Source organism: Chlorocebus sabaeus, chromosome 15 (genome assembly GCF_047675955.1).
Source record: "Chlorocebus sabaeus isolate Y175 chromosome 15, mChlSab1.0.hap1, whole genome shotgun sequence".
NCBI classification, from domain to species: domain Eukaryota; kingdom Metazoa; phylum Chordata; class Mammalia; order Primates; family Cercopithecidae; genus Chlorocebus; species Chlorocebus sabaeus.
This window is the reverse complement of record NC_132918.1, coordinates 11,789,456-11,811,356: the sequence shown is the minus strand read 5'-3', so window position 1 is coordinate 11,811,356 and position 21,901 is coordinate 11,789,456.

Here is a 21,901-nt window from a genome sequence, read left to right as displayed (position 1 = left end):
TCTTGTTATGGCTTCAAACCTGACAGCTCCTGTGTGCACCCGCCTTAGTGTCCTCTAAGGAACACAGTGGCTCACGCCTGTAATCCCAGCACATTGGGAGCCCAAGGCAGGAAGATTGCTTAAGTCCAGGAGTTTGAGTCCAGCCTGGGCTACATAGTAAGACCCCATCTCTACTAAAAAAGTAGCCAAACATGGTAGCATACATCCGTGGTCCTATAGCTACTCAGGAGGCTGAGGGAGGAGGATCCCTTGAGCCTGGGAGGTCAAGGCTGCAGTGAGCTATGATTGCACAACGCCTTCTAGCCTGGCCAACAGAGCAAAATCCTGTCTCGAAACCAAAAAAAAAAAAAAAAAAAAAAAAAAACAAAAAAACAAAAAAACAAAAAAAACCCCAGAAAACAGTCCCAACAAGGGCGTTCATTGTAATCATAACTTGGAATGGTAATTACCTGCCACTTGAAAAGAGGCTTTTCAGAAAGTAAAACAAAATGAAAGCGAACCACTGAAATTTTGTATATCTTAGCAGTTTTAGGACAACATCATGGAAGAGGGTAAAGTTCCAAAAGAAAAAAAAAATTAAGAAGAATAATAACCTTTTGAGGGAGTGCATAATCTCGAGATGGGTGAAACTTGCTCTACAAACGTATTAGTGTCTTTAGTAGGCAGAAGAAGAAGATATAGGAATGGAAAGACAGGAACATTCTTATGGAAATAATGTGAAGAAATAGTCTACATCACAATTAGACTGTATATATGATCATAGATGTAAACCTATTGAAATAAAATTATACTTTTAATTTTGCAAACTTCAATGTGTAATTAACCTGAATTTTTACCTGATAGAAAAATGATTTACTTACCATGAACAATCAAAGAAAAAACAACAAAGATAAAATACACGTATAAAACTTACTTTTCTTTCTTATAACAAAGATAATACATATTTTAGTTGAATATATAGAAAATATTTAGAAAATTTAGAATAAAAGAAGAACATAAAAAGTATAGCACCCCGAGATCATTACTGCATACATTTTCATGTGTATCCATCTATTCTTTTTTTCTATCCATGTAGTCATACTTGAAGGAGTCAAAAATGGAATCATAATATACATATTTTTCTTTTGCTTAAAAAAATACAGCATATGCCAGTGCTTCTCAAATGGTAATGCATAAAGAAATCATTTGGGGAACTTTGTTAAAATGCAGATTCCTATTCAGTAGGTCTGGGTGGGACCTGGAATTCTGCATGTCTAACAAGTTCCTAGGAACCACATGCTGCCAGTCACGGGAACACACTTGGAGTAGCAGATGTGTACCCCATTACATGTCATTACTGATTCCTTATGAAGTTATCAGTATTATTTGAGATGGAGTCTTGCTCTGTCACCCAGGCTGGAGAGCATAATTTCAACTCACTGCAACCTCTGCCTCCCCAGTTCAAGCAATTCTCCTGCCTCAACCTCTCAAGTAGCTGGACTACAGGAGCATGCTACCACACCCAGCTCATTTTTGTATTTTTAGTAGAGATGGGATTTCACCATGTTGACCAGGCTGATCTCGAACTCCTGACCTCTAGTGATCTGCCTGCCTTGGCCTTCCAAAGTGCTGGGATTACAGGTGTGAGCCACTGTGCCTGACCTTACCAACTTATTTTTAATCGCTGCAAATCTTCCATTATACAATGTATATATCTCAACATTGTCATGTAATTGGCTAGTTAAGTTTATTCCTTTGCTCTTATTATACTATTAAAAAAACTATGATAAATATTTTTGGGGTGAGAAATCTTTACACATGTCCATTAACATTTCCTTTAGGGAATTTTCTTGAAATGGAAGTACTTCATCAGATTTATTCAGAATTTTAAAGACATTTAATACATACTGCCAACTGGTTTTCAGGGAAGAAAACAATGCAGTTTTGAAAGGTACATGTTAACCAGTGAGTTACATTACCCTAACCTGAAATTTCTTTTGGTTTGTTGTTTCCATTTCCATAAAAAGCCCATTGAGTTCTCTTGTATCTTTCTTAGTATTCTATAATCGATGTTTGCTCATGAGGATGTCTGCCCCAAGCTGGCCAGACTATTAGCCTGAATGCCCAGCATAGCACTAGATGCTAAAGAAATGAGAGAAGGATGGATAGTTAAGTGGAAACATGTGTTTTTCACTAGATAAATACTTCTTTAGAGCACCGGAGTGGGGGCAGTATCAATTTAATTTCTAACACATCAGACACTTTGACCACTAATTAAAACCTAAGCATGAAAAATTACTTGCTGCTTCTTATAGAAAATAACCCACAACATCCTTTGGTGTTAAACTATTTCCTAAAACTCCCAAATCTGTGCATAGCTGGCCATAGTTTTAAAACTACGTGCACCAAAACTGGTAGGCTGTTATTATTATGCTTAAGGTTTTATTAATGACATTATATAATAATGCTTTTGTAATTTTTTGATATAGTATAGCTCATCATATAATAGTTCTCTTATAATATTTTGCAAATCCATCCCACATGGACCTTGTTTTTATTTATAATTGTGGTATTTTATTCATCATGATTTTTTGTATTCATTTTGTTTTTAAAAAATATCTCATTAAATGTTATTTGCACCCCTTAAATTTTGCACCCAATATGAGTGCCTGACTTGCTTTATCCTAGTTCTGGTCCTAGAAGTTAACTGTAACTTAAGATTTTTGCGCAGTAAGGTGAAAGTTATAACTTAAATTTTATACAGGTAATATCAAGTAATACCACTTAAATAACATTGGCTTTAATTTTTACTGGTGTATTTAATTATTTTTCTTCTAGTTGTTACTATCTAATCAAGAACCTATTCAAGTCACTGTACCTGTGGGCGTGATATGAAATATGCTTGCTTTTTGTAGGCAACAACAGGGGACGTTTGGAGTCAGGGAGCTATTCATACCAATACTTTCCTTTATCCATTCAAAATTCTTCCTTTTGTTCAATTATGACTTCAGAAAATACCTTTTGATTGCTGTTGTATGATAGGAACCATGACAGGTAAATGTTATGAATGAATAAGAATGAGTAAAACCTGATGTTTACCTTCAAGTTGTTCCACATTTGCTAGTGGAGGGACATAGTCATATGAAGATCAAATTAAACCCGGAGTTTAAATGGGACCAGAGAGGAAAGACAAGTACACCTGGAACACAGGAAAGATGTGGCCATGCCTAAGTCGTCTCTTCCAGGAGTGAATTTTGTGCATGTGTTATACTCACCACACGCCATCACATACACTCCCACACAAACACACACAGAGATGTATTCTTTAGCATTTAACCCATAACCATTTTCTTGGGAGGACTTAGATGTTTTGGCCAAAGTACATTTAATCTAGGTCAAATTTTGCAAGACAAAACATGGAGCGCATTTGTTTGAGCAGGGAAATAATGCTGTCTTGGTCTTGAAGCCCATATGGCATCATGCATAGATTGAGAATCATCATGTCTGCTGAATTGTGTTATACTGACTTCAAAGTTTATCATTGATGAGCAGCAGCTGTTCCCAGGAATAGTAAATCACATCTTGCATTTTTATAAGAAATGGTATCATGGCTTTTCTGAATAACTGATTTTTAATAGAAGGCACAAGTCATCACTACACTATATATAGGAAGGGTATAGATTTATTTATATCATTCATTTTTGGCAATTTTATTTGATTTCAAAATATTTAATTGAATGTTCACTATGTGCACATGAATAAGCTTAAGTCCCTATTTTTAAGGAGCTTAAAATCCATTTAGGAAAAGGACATGTCTGTAACTAGAGTTTAAAGCCCAATGTCGTATGTGTTGAGTATAGATATAAATCACTTGGATGGGAGTGAGTGGGAGAAGGGAGCATTTGGCTCGAACTTTGTTGGTTGTGCAGGTTTTGTTTTATTTAGGTGGTAAAACACTGCAAGGCATTTGACGCCAAGAAGATAGGATGGGCAAGAAAATTATGAAGGTAAATGCCAGTTTGGGGAATTGGGAAGTAATTAGGTGTTGCTTCTCAGTGCTTCTGAACCCTGGCTGCACATTGGAATTATCCTGGGAGTCTTAAAAATACTGGTGCCTGGGTTTAACCCCCAGCGACTCTGATTTAATTAGTTTCTGGTATGGCTTATGCATCAGGATTTTTAAAAGGTCCCCAAATTATTCTCATGTGCAGCCAGAGTTGAGAACTTCTGCCGTAGACTAATGATTTAGCCTGGCTCTATGGGAGGTAAGGCAGAAAAAAAAATTAAAAAAAAAAAGATAACAGAACATGCTTTTCTTGTGCTGCAAAAGAGCATAGAGCATTTAAAGGAATATTCCTATTAGTTCATGTGGAAAATGTTAAGGGTCAGGGATTCTCGTTTACCTTTACAAATGAAAAAATAAGACAGTCAAAGAAGGCTTGAAACTAAGGTGACATGACCAGTCTCTAGAACTCATCGTGAGAAAGGACAGGGTTTGAGGTTAAGGAGAGAGAACTTTGATTACAAGAGAAAGAAAACTATAATGAAAAGAGTCAGCAGTTTGGCTCTTCATGTTTGTCTTTGGCTTGAATTGGCAAGTATGGAAACTTCATCTAAAACTACTCTTTTTTTTTTTTTTTTTCTTTCATCAACTACCAAATGTGTATATGAGAAAGGGAACACACAAAGGGAGATGAACAAAGTAGGGCGGGTGAGCTTTACTCAGAATAGATGGAGGGGAAGTACACAGCCACTGTGATATCCTTTCTCACCTTGAATTGGTCTTCTAGGCGCAAGGCTTCCGGGGTTCTTGAAAAATTCCTAACTTCTCACCATTCAGGTCTTCTTAATTCTGCCTCAGCAGTGACTCCTACATTCCGTCAGATGATAGCCTTCTTTAGGACATAAAATGAAACCTCCTCATCCAAAACTTGGATAAATATGCTGGGTGCAGTGACTCATGCCTGTAATTCCAGCACTTTGGGAGGCTGAGGCGGGCGGATCACTTGAGGTCAGACCTCAAGTTCGAGACCAGCCTGGCCAATATGGTGAAACCCCGTCTCTACTAAAAATAAAAAAATTAGCTGGGCGTGGTGACACATACCTGTAATCCCAGCTACTCAGTAGACTGAGGCAGGAGAAGAGCTTGAACCCCAGAAGTGGAGGTTGCGGTGAGCTGAGATTTCTTCATTGCACTCCAGTCTGGGTGTCACAGCAAGACTCCATCTCAAAAACAAACAAACAAACAAACAAAAACAACAACAACTTGGATAAATAAAATTGCCCACAGGAGAATCTTCTTCTTCGAAAAATATGTATATTTCCAAGCCAGTGTTTCTCAACTTTTGCAATTATTCTAACACTCAGACATGCTTCAGTTATGACATGCCCACCAATTCCCCACTGCAGTTACAATTCTTCACCCTCCACTGTGGACTCTTTAATGGCTCCAATGGTTATAATTGTTTTATTTTCATTGCCTAGCACAGTGCCACATATATATTCAATAAATGTAACACTTTTACTTCTAGGTTCCAAAGAAGACCTTGTTTCCGTGGACTTGTAGTACCTAAATAAAGGACAAACTCTTGTAACATTTAATTTTCATTAATTTTCTGTCTTTCCATATTCCATAGTGTCCTCCCACTTCATTCTGGTTTTCACCATAAAAGAAGATTTAGTTTATAACAGTTTTTTTTTTTTTTTTTTTTTTTTTTTTTGTGGTAGTAAATGTCTGATTTTTTTCCCCTTCATTGTTACATTTCGTGAACTGGCTCTTGCAGGAATATCAGTGTCAACTCACTGATCTGCATCTGAAACATTCCATGATGAACTGTCACTCAAGGGAACCATTATGTTTCCACACGTAGAGAAGTCCCTTTGCCAATCACAGTAAAATGATACAACAACCATGACACAGAAAGAATGAGCATGCATCTACCAGCTCTTATCTTACTGCTTTCTTTAGTTCCTACTCAGTACTTCCTTTCTAAAGAGACAGCTTCCTAATTTCCCTACCTCCTAATGTATCCACTGTCTTCTCTCTCCATTTCCGTCAAATACATAACTGCCAGATACATTTTTCTTAAATATAGGTATGGTAGCCATTTTCTTACTCAAATCTTTCAGTGGATCTCTGTTTCTAACTGAAATGTGTCCTTCTGAGTTGGGTATTTGTAAAGAACTTCACATTATGGCCTAGCTTTCCCTTCCCGACGCCTGTCCTGCTCACCTTTACATGAGGCTCCAGCCTATTGTGCCTATTTGGTGCCCTTTCAATGCAGCACATTCTTTCCTGCCACATTGTCTTTGTCTTGGCTGTTTCCTTCCTATGAAATGTCTGGATTCCCATCAATAGAACATTAACTCATCCTCAAGGTCAGTTCAAAATCAGTTCCTTCATGAGGAATTCCCCAATTCCTGTAAATAAACATGATCTCTCCCTTCCTAATCTCTCCTGAGATTAGGAAATCTCAGTTCTGAGAAACAGAACTGTCTTTCCGTTTCTCTCAGAATCCTCCACTTGGCTTGTTTTATAACTATCTATAGCCTACAGTATTTCCTGAGATGATAAAGGCCTTGAGGAAATGGTAGGTACATTTGGTACCTACCTTGAGGAAATGGTAGCAACACAGTAGGCATGCCTTAAGTATTTGAGACATGTTTCCTTAAAGTGTAGTGAAAGATTAGGGCCTAGAGGCATACGTTATATATTTTACATTTGAAATATTAAAAAGGAAGCCTAATGGGAAGGCAAAGAAATTATCTAATATACGGCTTTGTATTCCCATAATTTTGAACTCTAAAATCACTATATATTTTTCCTTGCACCAGCCTTCCCCTCCCCACCCCCATATACACACTCACACATGTACACACGGGTATAGAGGGGACTTTTGCTCTGCATAAAAGATAAGCAGGTTAACTCACTATGATTATTCTGAATTAGATAAAAATATGTAACACCCTTGACATGAAAACAGTCTTTGGTGAAGAAGAAAAGCTTCATTAACAGTTCTTTAAATGCTACTTTGGAAAGAAAATATAAAACAGTATGATTATATATTTAAGAAGAAAACTATAATGTATTTCAGCTCTACCTGGTAAAATGTGGAATAAAAAGTAATCTGGACATACCAAAAAAAAAAAAAAAATGTCCAAACAGCTTCTGTTCAGTACATGGCAAAACTGTGAACATTTGAACATTTAGTGACATCTGGGTAAAAAGAGTCAGCCGGAAAAACAATCTGTTTTTGTGACACATTTTTGAGATGAATTCAAAGAGCAACTTTTAAGGACAAAAAAGCAAATTAGTGTTTTATGTTGGGGAGAATATTTTATTCTTCCTTTTGCAGGGCTGCAACTCAGTAACCACATCCCCTATAATGCTGGCACTTACGTCTCATAAATGCTCCGTAGGTTTAGTGACATGGCTCATCTGGGAGCTCACCTAGGCAACTAACGTTACCACTTCTAGCTTTTTCTTTCAATGATAGACCTAGTAAAATCTGAATGTCCCTGATATGTAATGGTAACAACGGAAAATGCCATTCTAATATTTTCTGTAGCAAAGAATGAAAGAGCTAAAGGGGCTTTCTTTGTTAAGTCAGCCTAGGTAACTCAAACATTCTCCTTTCCAGCTTTTTGTTGATTTTATTGTGATTAAAACACCATCAAATGAAAAGCTGAATTTACTGTTAAAACTTAAAGTTTCTTATGCACAGTCCAGCTATTGCATTACCAAAAGATGCCAAAGGAAAATGAAATGTTCTCTCTACATGCAGATTGAATTTAAAAATTAATCTTACTTTTTAAATGCCTGGCACATTAGCCTATACATACTTTTAAACTGTGTTCTGTTTTCACCAGCTCTACTCTGACTGCTATGATTCAAGTCCTGGAATGGAGAGGATTACTTTCTTCTGGATGTATCCCTGCCTAATCCCTCAACCTCTTCAAATTCACTCTCCACCCTGAGGCCACAGAGATGTTTCAAAAAGTACATTCTATCATGTCATCTGTTGATATTCTGAGGTTTCTCTTTGTCAGGCCATCTAAGGCTTGTGAAGACCTGGCCTTGCCTTAGTTCTCACCATTTTGCCTCTTGCAGCCCTGGCCCCGGTACATACAGTCAGGCCAGAGTGCATCCTGTGCCCTGACCTATGATACTCTGCTGGGCTTTCATTTCCTCTCCTGAATGTTCTTGTTTTTTGCTCCCAGGCTGTTTCCTACTCAACCTCTCATTCTCAGTTCAGCCCTCACCACTGTAGAGATGCTTCCTTGGCCCCCTCTCACATGCCCACAGCCTCTTGTGATTCTTCTTTCATAGAACTTGCCCCACTATACTGTGAAAGTGACTTTCTGTCTCTCCGTCTAGGCAGTCAGCTCCATGAGGATCACTTGCTATGTCTTTTTTTGATCTTTCTTTCAATATTTCCTAGAACAGGACCATGAACTGGGGAGGTGTTGATTGCGTCTTTGTTAAAATAACAAATCTATATTGCTTAAAAGTAGCTCACATATTTTACACCCCTATTCACTTCTCTTTTAAATTAATTATCCCTTTTCTGTACCTGCTTCAAAACAAATAATACAGTACCCAAAGCCATTCAACAGGCTTGAGCACAAGACCATAAACAAATCAGTTGAGTTCACTAAACACTGTTCATTTTCTAAATACACAGCAGATATTTCTGATTTCAGTAGCTATTCTGATTGGTTCATTTTAGTTGTTATGTTTGATTAAATTGATTAGAAGAAACCACACTCCATGAAGCGGTGATCAGAAAAATTGGTGCTTGTTAGTCTCTGATGAAAAATGGACCAGCCTATTTAGCATATCATCTAAAGCTACCTTAGGATTTTTTTGGAAAATTGTTCTGCAGCTGAGTCTGCAGTCAGGGTCCACAGCGTAGAGAGGAAATCACATACTTGGAGGTGGTGCTCTAAAGAAGTGTTACTGATGGTGATGAAAATGTGCACTGAAAGAGAGCAATGAAGCAGGAGCTGTTTGACCCATTCCATGAACTGCACTCCATGTTAGATTTCCCTTGTGTACACTCCTCATTGCATTCACCATCTATTCCCACACTCCAGGACAAAACAGACACACAAACACACACATTCTGGCAAGATTTAGGTAGGAAGTAATCCAGCTAGGAGAGATAGACACAGTGAGATCTAGAGATTCTATTTTTATAAAGGTCTTGCAACTTGCCGTCAGAAATGGTCTCAGGGAAAGTGGCGATTGCTGTTTGACTGGGTGAGTCTGTCATTAATTAGTAAGAAAAGCACTGTTGGTATTTTGAACAAAAGTTGTTATTATTATAATTAGGACAGTTGCCTCATTTGTAAGGAAATTCAAACTGTAATTTCTGGCAGTGATTTAAGGTTAACAGGTGAAGAAGCTATGCTCCTTCAATTAAAGAAAAGATAACTAAGGATTTATGTGTGTTACTATATATGTCTTTCCCGTTAGAGTCTAAATTCCTTGAAGGCAGATATGAAAGTACAGCTACTGCAATGATGGTGACCAAAATTCCATGCCTCTTGTACATGACTATGTCTAGACTGGGGCATTTCTTATCATAGAAAAGTATGAACCTGGCTCAAATATTGTTTTATTTTTACTTGAAGCACAATCTCTTTTGGAGTGGATCTGTTTAGATTATTTCTAAGGGTTTTTCTGAAGAGTCATAAAGGACACACTTGAAGGCTATCTGATCTTTCCTTGACATGGGCAGAATTATGGGGAGCATTTGATGAACGGAACACCCAGCTAAGTCAGCAGCTATGGGCAGTGGAAAAGAATGACGGATGTGAGCTGGGCTGGGAGGCAGGGAATGGGAAGCAGTCAGAGGAGAGAGGGGCTTTCTTATGCTTTATTTCACCAAATCCTCACAAGAACCTTGCAATGGAAACTGTATTGTTCTCTTTTATATGTGAAAAAACGGAGGCTCCTGGAGATTGAGAGATTTGTTTGCATAGGCAATGCATGGAAGAGGCAGGGTTTAAATCCAGGTAGTTTGAAGTAGTGCTCTTCTTTACTTACTACAACACATGGCCTTACCCGCAGCAGACTTGGAAGTCATTGTCCTTGAGTTTTCTTTGGCTTTGACACGGTGTGGCCTTGGGCAAATCACTTAGTGTCTCAGGATTTGTTTCCTCAGCTTTCAGTACAACAATGCCTTCCCTGTGTTCATTACAGCAGAGTTGCAGTGGCCTAACAAAATAGCGCAAGTCAGAAATCATTTTGTATTTGTAAATTGCAAAACACAAAATGAATATAAAGGGTTATTACTATACTTATGGCCCTCAGCCTGTACCTGAAGAAAGAGCAAAGCAATTTGAGAGACACTGGTAGTATGGAGTATGAACTTGCATTTGCAATTTCATAAAGAGTTTTTTATTTTTCTGCTGCAAGGGTCTATTAATTATAACTGCCAGTCTTCAGTGCACTGCTTATCTTACGTACAATTAATTATTCCATAAATCAAATAAGTGAGTTGTTGGCAAATGACATTTGCAATCTTTGAGCTGACAGCAAAATATATTATGAACCATAAATATCTCAGGCCAACTTTTCTTTTCTAGACATTTTGGTGCTGCTACCCAGAGAGATTATAACTGTGAAAAAACACTTGTGCTTGCTGGTGATAGCAGAATATGTTCAGCCCTCTCAGCAACTGAGGGAGCAGCCCTTTAAGTTCTGATCTCAGGTCAGCAGGCTCATTTGACAAGACCAAAGTGGGATAATGGAGACACAATCAAAGTAATTAGTCAGGCCTGCTAACATACTTTGTTCTGAGAACTCTGGTCTCTGGATACTACTTTTCTGAATACTACTTTTCTGATCTTATGTGATCCTAATTCCTGTCTTTGCTAGCAGCAACTGGAATAGTGCCTGGCACATAGTAGATACTCAACAAATGTCTACCTCAAACTCCAGTCTTAGACTATTTACTTTCTATTTCCTCCGCATTGTTGACTGATTGTTTCTTCTCCTGAATGTCACTTGATTAATCTCTAGGGTCTAATACTGTGTGCAGACCCTGCTGTATTCTTCTGGGTTGAGCCTTAGCCTAAGGCCTTGGTTATATTATTGGCTTCCAGTCGGCTCACAACTGACCAGTTATAGTTTTGCACATGTTCCTGGCCCTCTACTGCTCTCTACCCTCCTGTGAAAGCATTGGCCTACTCAGGGAGAGGGGCAACCCTTTGCATAGCAATTGTAGTTGGGTGATTTTGACAGAATACAGTAATTCCTGGTGGCTTGATTTAATGTATTTTAACATCATCCACAAAATATCTTTTTCCATTTTACAACAGGGTTACACTTCTTAAGGAAATTTGCAATGCAATCTACTCATGACTTAAAGAGATATAAGTAGTTTTCAGTTATTTAACTTAGTAAATTGTTTGTATATTGGTAGATTATAAGGTATCTCTTTCAGTCTTTTACCATTCTATTATCCCTTGCTCTTTTTTCTCTACACATTATGCCAATTACAATGGAAAAATCAATTTATTTTAACTTATCAATGTTTCTTTAAAACAGCAAACTGCTCTGTACGTCTAGGCATACCAGCATAAAAAGGCCATACCATCACAATCTGTCATGAAATATGTACTGTATTCCATTGATTCTAACATGCACATCTTTTAACATGTTAATATCTCTAAAATTGGCTGCATTTTACAATTGAAGGCATCTTAGTACTATTTCAGGACTGAATGGACAGTAATTTTTATCTCTTAGGACTATATAAAATGGTGGCATATTATGCAACCAAGGTGCCTTAGAATTGATGAAAATTAGTCTAAAGCTAATCATAGCTAAAAGTTTTAATTCATGTTTGGCAGATATTATATGGTGTCTCATTCAATCTTCTTCCATTCTCCTTTTGCTGTGCTTTCCTACACAATAGTTCCAGTGGTGGTATCAAAGTAGTGACTTTGTGTTGCTTTAGAAAAAATTCCTGGAGTCCCAGCCCATAATCAACTCTTCTAGCCTTTCCAGCAATTTCATAAACACTGAATTCCCTGTATTGAATCCCTTGTTGCTTAAAATACCTAGAGTAGTTTTGGTTTTCTTTACTGGTGTATTTGATAATTACATCAGATTATTATATGTACCCTAAGACAAATAAGTCTATCAGAGAAATAAGAGGCCTTTTACCTGTTTTCTTTAAATGAAATGTGGCTATTTATTTATTTATTTATTTATTTATTTTGAGATGGAGTCTCGCTCTCTCGCCAGGTTGGCGTGCAGTGGTGCGATCTTGCCTCACTGCATCTCTGCTTCCCAGGTTCAAGTGATTCTCCTGCCTCAGCCTCCCAAGTAGCTGGAACAACAGGCATGTGCCACTACGCCCAGCTAATTTTTTTGTATTTTTAGTAGAGACAGGGTTTCACCTTGTTGGCCAGGATGGTCTCAATCTCTTGACCTCATGATCCACCCGCCTCCGCCTCCCAAAGTGTGACATACAAGCATCAAGGTTTGTCATCATGATTAAAGTAAATGCAATGCAAAAAATTTCCTCCAGTAAAACAACAGTACTTAGAATTTCTATAGCCTCATCATATGACCATAAAAATAAACATTATTGTTTTAATAACATCTTTAAGTTCTTTAAGGCCAAGAAGAATAAGCAAACAAATAAGTGGACACATAAATAAATCATTGTTAATTTATGAAAAGAGAATTCACAAAATACTTTCACATTTATCTCTCCATTTGTCACTTGGAAAACTGAAGTTTGAAGAAAAAGCAAAACAAAACACTCTATGGGATATCAACATGAACCATCTTTCTGACCTTAAATAAGTCATTTCATTTTGCTGTGACTCAGATCCTTTTTCTATAAAATATGGAAAATAAGACCTGTCAATTGCCTGGATTTCAAAGATATTGTCAAGAAAAATATTACATAATGCCCTTGCATATACTTGAGAAAGAACTTGTAAATTTTAGATATTATTAAACTTGGATTGTGTACTTTTAGTATTATTATTAATACTTCATAAAGTTTCACAAAAATTTGAAATTAACCATATGTAGGAGATTGATCTAACAGAACACATCTACCTCATTTTCTTTCTCAAAATTATAATTTCAATCTGCACTGTGAAAGAGCTCTGTCCACTGACGTGATAATGAAATACATTTCAAGGTTAAACCAGGACTTCTCTGAAAGCCATTAGGGATCAGTTCGATGCTAAAAATAATTCACTAATAAATGTTCCTCATTTTAAGTTCTCTTCTCAGAAATAATTAAAGGGTACATCTCAGAGACCAGTAATTTTCAGGCTAACTGCCACTTTTTAATCTAAGTTTTTTCTTCTTTTTTTTTTTGTTTAAATTTATGATACTTAAGCCACACATCAACATATTCAGTGAAAACACTCCTTTAGGATATGTCAGTTATGCTGAACAAAGAGAGAAGAATTAATTACATATCTTTGCCTTAGAATAAGATTTTCATTTCTATTAATTCTTACATATAAAATCAAACAGATGCCTCCTGCAAGCATCTTTTGTATGATTTTTCATCGGTTTAAGCAGAGTTAGATGTCAGAGTTCATTTTAATATAAAAAAAAATTAAGCTTTAGGATTTGACAAATATATTTCTTTCAATATGCAGCTATGGAAGACACTTAAATACATGAGCTATTATTATATTTATTTTAAGTAGCAATAATAGAAACTTCAAAATAATTACATTTCTATAGCTAATGCCTGAAGATAGTTTAATGTGGTGGTTGGATGTACAAACTCCGGAGATGACTGCATGAATTCAAATTCTGTATTTCTCTATTTGTAAAAGGAGACAATGACAATATTTGCTTTTCAAGATTTTCATCATAAGCATAAACATTAAATAAATTAATACATTTAACAAGGGTCTTTTTTTTTCTTTTTTCTTTTGAGACAGGGTCTATCACCCTGGTTGGAGTGCAGCAGTGTAATTATAGCTTACTGCTGCCATGAACTTCTGGGCTCAAACGATCCTCCCACCTCAGCCTCCCTATGTGCTGGGATTAAAAGTGTGATCCACCACGCCTCATCATAATGGTCTTAAAAGAGACCCTATTTCATGTAAGTGCTCAATAAACTGTTACTTACTGTGACAAGATACAATGCTATCTCACTTTTTTGTCCACAGGGCCTATCGTATTTAGAAACTTGAGTCCTGATATGTTCTAGACCAAATAAAAATGTTTTCTTATACTTCACACATAATACATTATATTAAATAGCAGAAATAAAAACAATAGGAAATAATCACAAATTAGTGAGCTCGGGATTGGGCTTGTCTTTAATTTTCAAATATGTGCCATGATTTTCTATATAATTAGAATACATGAAAAGAGAACAAACCAAATCTAGACATCTCTAACTCTATCATTACAAGCAAAACATATTTGAAAACATTCAACCAGTTGATTGTATTCCTCAGCTTTCCTACAATGGTTACTAAATTGCACACTTGGAGAAAGCATTTGCCCCCAAATATGTGTCTGTTGAACTTTAGTTTCTTAGGATGCTCAGTGAAAATAAAAACAGAGTAGCATAGTCAAATAAGTTAAATAAATTGAGAAAAATTGCACAATATATTCTTTCCTATAAATTCACATTGTTCATTAGCATATTATAGTCTTAAAATAAAGAAACCATTGAATCATGTTTAACCAACTTCTCCAAAATATTTGATTGTAAGATCAAATTTGTCCTTATTTGTGGGATATTGTACAGAACTGATGATTCAAAGGATGCACATTTGAAAATGACAGCATAAAAATAAAAACAAGGTCCCTAAGTATGCATATTTATGCAAAAATTATACTAGCTAAATATCAAACTATTGTTTTCATTTATTCAGACTTTCTTGATGCACTTGATATGGATTATATAAATCCATGGACAAAAGTGTCATCAGTACAATGGTGAAATCGGAGTTTCCTACCATAATCTCTGCATCGTGCACTGATTTTGACAATCACCGATGGATGACAATATATTTGCCAGAATGGAAAAGGTAACAGCACACTGTTGGAGAAAATATCTGAGAGTAGATACATTCAAGAGAGTGTGAAGAACAATTACATGCATCACCTCACCCCCAGGGTCCACTTCTAGTGCCGAGATAGACTCCCTTCAGCACGCAGTTCCTCCCATGGGAAAAAGGAGAGTATAATGAGTGAGTACCCAGCTTTTCCAGCTGTGTGAGGCACATCCCAAGAAGCCCATCTTTCTTTCACTCAACTCAGAATATTGAGGGTATTAGCATGGCTAAGTGGCTGGGACACGGCAGTAGCGGGAAAGAAAGGAGAGGACTCACAGCAACCAGGACTTGAAACTCAGTGCAGGGTACATATCCTTTGAAGAATTTCACAGAGCCCATCAGGAGGCCCACCCTTGAACCACTTGGGACACCATGTCTGTAGCATCTCCCCACAACTGGCCCATAGGCACCCCCGATGTTTTGTACATATTCCCCTTCCCTTTCCTCTATAGTCAGTTGCCTGCACATGCACTCCAGATGGTGAGTGTGAGCCTTTACGTACAGCTTTTGAGTACATGCAGTCAGCAGGCTCAACTTTGAAGGATTGGGAGGCATACAAAATTGAGCGTTTCAGGACACTGTCCCAGAGTAAACAAACAGAAAGCTTTCAGGACCCAGTTTGGTTTTGTGGATTTAAGAGAAGATACACAATCATCAGAATTTCTTCTCCACTCATCCAAGAAGTATAGATTGGGTGAATCCATAGAAAAGATCTGAGGGAACCTCAGATTCCCTAACCAGGCTGACTGTTGAATATATTTCTCTCAAATCCAGTCAGTAAAGACCAGAGAAAGTGACTCCTTCAAATGTGAAGATAGCAGTGCAAGACTTTGAGGAACATGAAAAATCAAGGACACCTGGCACCACCAAAGGAACGTAATTTTCTGGTACCCAACCACAATGAAATGGAGATACACAAATTGTCTGAAAAAGCATTCAAAACAATTGTTTTAAGGAAGTCAGTAAGCTACAAGAGAACACAGATAGAGAACTTAATGATATTAAGAAAGCAACACATGAACAAAATAAGAAGTTCAACAAAAAGATAGAAATTATTAAAAACAACAACCATGATTTTGGAGGTGAGAATACAATGAACGAAATGGAAAACACAATAGAGCTTCAATAGCAGACTTGATCAAGCAGAAGAAAGGTTCTATCAACTCAAAGTCTAGTCATTTGAAATTATTCAGTAAAAGAATAAATAAAAAGGAATGAAAAATGCTTATGAGATTGATGCAACACCATGAAGAGTAGTCATATATGCACTATGGTAGTCTCAGAAAAAGAAAGAGATAAAGGGGAAGAAAACTAACTTAAAGAACTAGATCAGTCTCCCCTTATCTTTAGTTTTGCTTTGCTTGGTTTCAGGTACGGTACAATGATATGTTTTAAGAGACAGACAGTGAAAGAGAGCATGCAAATATTGACATAATTTTTATTACAGTATATTGTCATAATTTTTCTGTTTTATTATTAGTTATTATTATTCTCTTACTGTGCCTAATTTATAAATTAAACTTGATCATAGCAATAGTGGTGGTGGCCTGTCTGGAGTGGCCACTGCCATGATGCCAGCTGCAGCAGAGGAGGTGTAGCTGGGGCTGTGCGCTCTGCAGAGCCGGTGGGGTCCAGGAACAGGTGATCCTAGTGGGAGCCCTATGTACTACTAAGTTGCTGGGGTGGGACCCTGTGCTCCCAGGCATAGCTGCAGCTATCCAGTCATGGCTCCAGCCCCAGGCATCCCTGTGCTCTAGGGGCCCTGGAAGTTCCCTGCTCTTATAGGCTTGGAAGGGTCTGCACCTGTTCCCTGGTCTCTTTCTACTGCTGGTACCTGCTCCATGGCAGAGCAAAGTTGTGGATGTGTTGTGATAGTTGAGCCTGGGAGCAGTTGAGACCTGCTCAGGTGTGTATGGTCAGGGCAGTTCTGATATACCAGCCTCCCCACTGCCTTGGCCCCCTCTGGAAACTGCTTCTGAGGCTGAAACTTTGGATGCTAATGAGGAAGGATGGTGGGGGAGACCAGGACGTCTGAGGGCATCTAGGTGTGGGCCTGTGGACACCCCTTAGTGTGGATAGCCTGGGTGCTGGGGATGGCATGTTGATGGCAGTGAAGCAGACACATTCCTAGGTGGGAACGGGTGGGTCCCCAGTGAAACCTCACCTTCAAGCCAGGAACAGCTTGAAGCATGGGGGCCTGGCTGCCAGTTCTGGTTGCAGTCTGTGAACTGGAGCGAAAACTTCATTGATGCCTTTCAGCCAATTGAATGGTGCTTTTTCCAGACCCACAAATGACTGGCCAAGGACCAAGCAGTATGCACTTCCTCCATTCTGAGCCCATGAAAATCCCAGACTCAGTCAGACTCAGACACTCATCAGGATGACACGCCAGCAGATAGGACTTACCCACTTTGGGTATGCATTCTGCTGAGAGCTGTCTGTCACTCAGTAAAGCTCCTTTCTGTGTTGTTCACTCTCCAGTTATTCACATAACCTCATTCTTCCTGGATGCGGGACAAGAACTCAGGACCTGCTGAATGGAGGGAGGGAAAGGAGCTGTAACATGTTCCTGGCCAGGTCGCCAAGCTGCAGGTGGTGACATAGTCCTGGACTATGGGAGTGAAGAATGGTGACCCTTCTGGGGGCCCAGACCTTGAGATTCTCCGAGCCAGAGCTGCTGTAACACTATAACTCTCCTGCCCTCTGTTGGTGCTGGGTGGCCACCCCGTGCAACAGGAAGCAGCAGCAGGCCTGGGCCAGACCAGGAGCTGGAGGCCTGAGTGGGGTGGTGAAACTGAAAGGGCTATAACACAAACCAACCAAAACACGCCCCACTCACTTGCTGCATTGTGGGTGAGGAGAAGGAGAAAAGAGCTGCAGCCCTTCTAGGAAGCCAGACCTCGGGGTTCCCTGAACTATGGCTATGACATGCTGTAACACCTTCTTTAGGATTCTGCACTTCCTGGCATCTCTGAGATTTTGGATACCATCATGTTCCTCTGTCCAGATGCTGGTGTCTGCAGCAGAAGCCACTTGTTATACATCTGGTCCAGCTGCAGCTTCACACGGAGGCGGTGCCTGTGCCAGTGCCCGGAGCTGCCCAACCCACCATGGTTGGTATGCCTGGCCGTGTGCAGTGCCAGATTCCACACTACCTCACTCACACACACATCACTGCTCCATGCCTGGCTAACCCTTGGCAGGAGTGAGATCCAGGCTGGTAGCATGAGCCAAGTGCAGCCTACCAGGCTGAGTGGACAGAACAAGCCCAGGGGGTATGAACAAAACTCAAGCAGAAGCACCGCTAGCCACAGAGGTTTCTGGCTGGCAAAGTAAAACCCTAAGGATCCCGTGACAATAGGTATATATGTATAGGCAGAAACATAGTATATATAGGTTTTGGTACTATCCATGATTTCAGGCAGCCATCAGGGGGCTTGGAATATGTCCCTATAGATAAGGGAGGAGGATTTTAATAGCTGAAAACTTCTCCAATCTTGGGGAAGATGGGGCATTCAGGTACATGAGGCTCAAATGTACCCAAATAGATTTGACTTAAAGAGTCACTGAGACACATTATAATCAAATTGTCAAACATCAAAGATAATTTTGAAAGCAGCAAGAGAAAAGAAACTCATCACATACAAGAAAATTCCATTAGACTATCAGATTTCTAAGCATGAATCCTGCAGGCCAGGAGAGAGTGAGATGACATATTTCAAGTGCTGAAAGAAAAAAGAATTGTCAACCAAGAATACTTTACCTTGCAAAACTATCTTGCAGAAATGAAGGAGAGATAAAGACTTTGCCAGATAAAGAAAATATGAGGAATTTTATCAGCACCAGATATAAAATTATAAAAAATGATAGAAGGAGTTCTTCAAACAGAAAAGTAAGGATGCTAATTAGCAATATGAAAACATATGAAAGTGTAAAACTCACTGGTAAAGGTAGCATATATTGTCAAGTTCAGAATATTCTGATACTGTAATGGTGGTGTATAAACCACTTTTCCTCTAGGATAGAGGTAAAAAGACAAAACTATTAAAAATAATCACTATGGGCCGGGTGCGGTGGCTCATGCCTGTAATCCCAGCACTTTGGGAGGCCAAGGCAGACGGATCACGAGGTCAGGAGATTGAGACCATCCTGGCTAACATGGTGAAACCCAGTCTCTACTAAAAAAAAATTCAAAAACTTGGCCGGGTGTGGTGGCAGGTGCCTGTAGTCCCAGCTACTCGGGAGGCTGAGGCAGGACAATGGCTTGAACCTGGGAGGCAGAACTTGCAGTAAGCCGAGATGGCGCCACTGCACCTCCAGCTTGGGTGGCAGAGTGAGACTCCGTCTCAAAAAAGGAAAAAAAAAAATAATAATCACTATGTGCCGGCACAGTGGCTTACGCCTGTAATCCCAGCACTTTGGGAGGCTGAGGCAGGCGAATCATGAGGTCAGAAGCTTGAGACCAGTCTGGTCAACATAATGAAACCCTGTCTCTCTTAAAAATACAAAAAAAAAAAAACAAAAAAACAAAAAAACAAAAAAAAACCACGCTGAATGCAATGGTGTGTTGCTGTAATCCCAGCTACTTGGGAGGCTGAGGCAGGAGAATGGCATGAACCCGGGAGGTAGAGGTTGCAGTGAGCCGAGATCATACCATTGCACTCCAGCCTGGGCAACAGTGCAGGACTCAAAAACAGAAACAAAAAAATCACTATAATAATTTGTTAACGGATATACAATATAAAAAAAGTAAATTATGATATCTAAAACTTAAACTGTGGAATAGGGGAGTAAACATGTAAAGTGTATGCAATTGAAGTTGAAATCAGTTTAAAATAGACTTATAAATATAAGACGTTTTCTGTAAGCCCCATGGTAGCCACAAAGTAAAAGATAATAAAGATAATAAATTAAAGCATACCATTGCAGAAAATCATGAAATTACAAAGGAAGAACAAGACAGGAAAAAAGGAACAAAAGAACTACAAAAGAGAAAACAATTACCAAAGTGGCAATAATAAATCCTGATGTATCAACAATTACCTTATAAATGAACTAAATTCTGTAGTCAAAAGACCTACAATGGCTAAATGAATAAAAACAAACAAGAAAAATTCAGCAATATGATGTCTACAAGAGACTTATTTTAGCTTTAAGGACACATATAAGCTCAAAGTGAAGAGATGGAAAAAATACATTCCATGCAAATGGAAACCAAAAAAGAACAGGATAAGTATCTGCCATTTATATAACATACAATAGGTTTTAAGTCAAAAACTGTACAAAGAGACAAAGATATTTATAATATAATACATAATATCTCTATAAATTTGTAATCACATATAATGCATATGTTATATAATGCATATCCTTATATCTAATATATATCCTTATATCTTTATATTATTATATATGCCATATGTAACTGTAAATATATTATATATAATTATAAATATCTTTGTCTCTTTTTTCAGTTTTTGACTTAAAGTCCATTTTATCTTATGTAAATAACAGATATGTTTATCTTATATATTTATATAATGAGAAAGGGGTTAATTCATGAAAAGGATATAACAATTGTAAATATATAGGCACCTAACATCACAACACCTAAGTATATCAATCAAATATTAACTAGTCTGAAAGGATAAATAGATAAAACAATAATAGTATTTCAAGATAATATGCATGGTAGATCACATATAATCTATTGAAACTGTAAAAAGTAAAAACACAAGTGGACTTCCTCATAGTTACACATTAGTGAAAAGAAAGTGTTCTATTTACCACTCTTGCACATTTGGTGGATATTCTCAATGTCCTGCACTATGCTAGGTCTTAAAGAAGTGTAAGACTTGCACATGTATCTTGAAAGAGTAGATCATTGCCAATCATAGAAAGAGAGAGGAGTAGAAAATTCCAGGCATGGATAAAGGTGCAGAGGTGCAAATATGTATACACTACTCAATAATAGGTAAGGGAGTAATGGCAACAAACATTAAGGAACGTTGTCTACCAGATAGCGAAGGGTCACAAAGGTCATGTGTACTAATATGATGGTTAACTGTCTATAGCAAAGCTTTGAGTAAAATTTAAATTACATGAAGCCCAGGTATTGAAATTTGACTGACAACCAATATAAATGAATTCATATGTTTATGAAAAATTCTTCTTTCTTTCTTTTTAAAAATGACCTAGTAGATTCAGAATAAAATTTTCAGTGCTTTTCAAGATAATTTTGATACTATTTGAAATAAATAGTTCTAAATATTAAAAAGACAACCTGAATTTTTGCAATGTTCTTTCTAAATTTATAAGCACGAAATTTTCATATTGCAGAGATATTTGGGGAAAAAATATTTGTTGTTTATATATACTCACCCAGAATCTACACAATTACAAATTTCCTTAAGTTTCTGACAGCAAAAAAGAAAATGAATAACTACAGAGAATCACAATTGGAACATATTCAAGAGGTGGAGAATCTATTTAAAACCGACAACTCAACAGATGTAGTCTAGTCAATGGTTATATTTGCATAAGCATAAAAGCCAAACAAACATGTCTGAAATCTCATTGGTAAAATACTTTATGATTTTAAAAATTTGGAGGGGGGGAGTTGGCAGAACTCCTTTTTAGATTTGTTGCATCCCCTCAACAGAAGAACTGACTGCCAAGGAAATCCAAAACACATCCATGAAAGCAGAAAATTATAATGTGACAATTCTTCACATTGAATTGAAATGGATTCACCCTAAAAGCAGAGCCAAATATCAGCCATTGTCATGGGCCCCCAGGAGGACTGAGTCTGGTGATGCAAGAATACCAGAATGCAAATGTGGTGCAGTGACAGCAA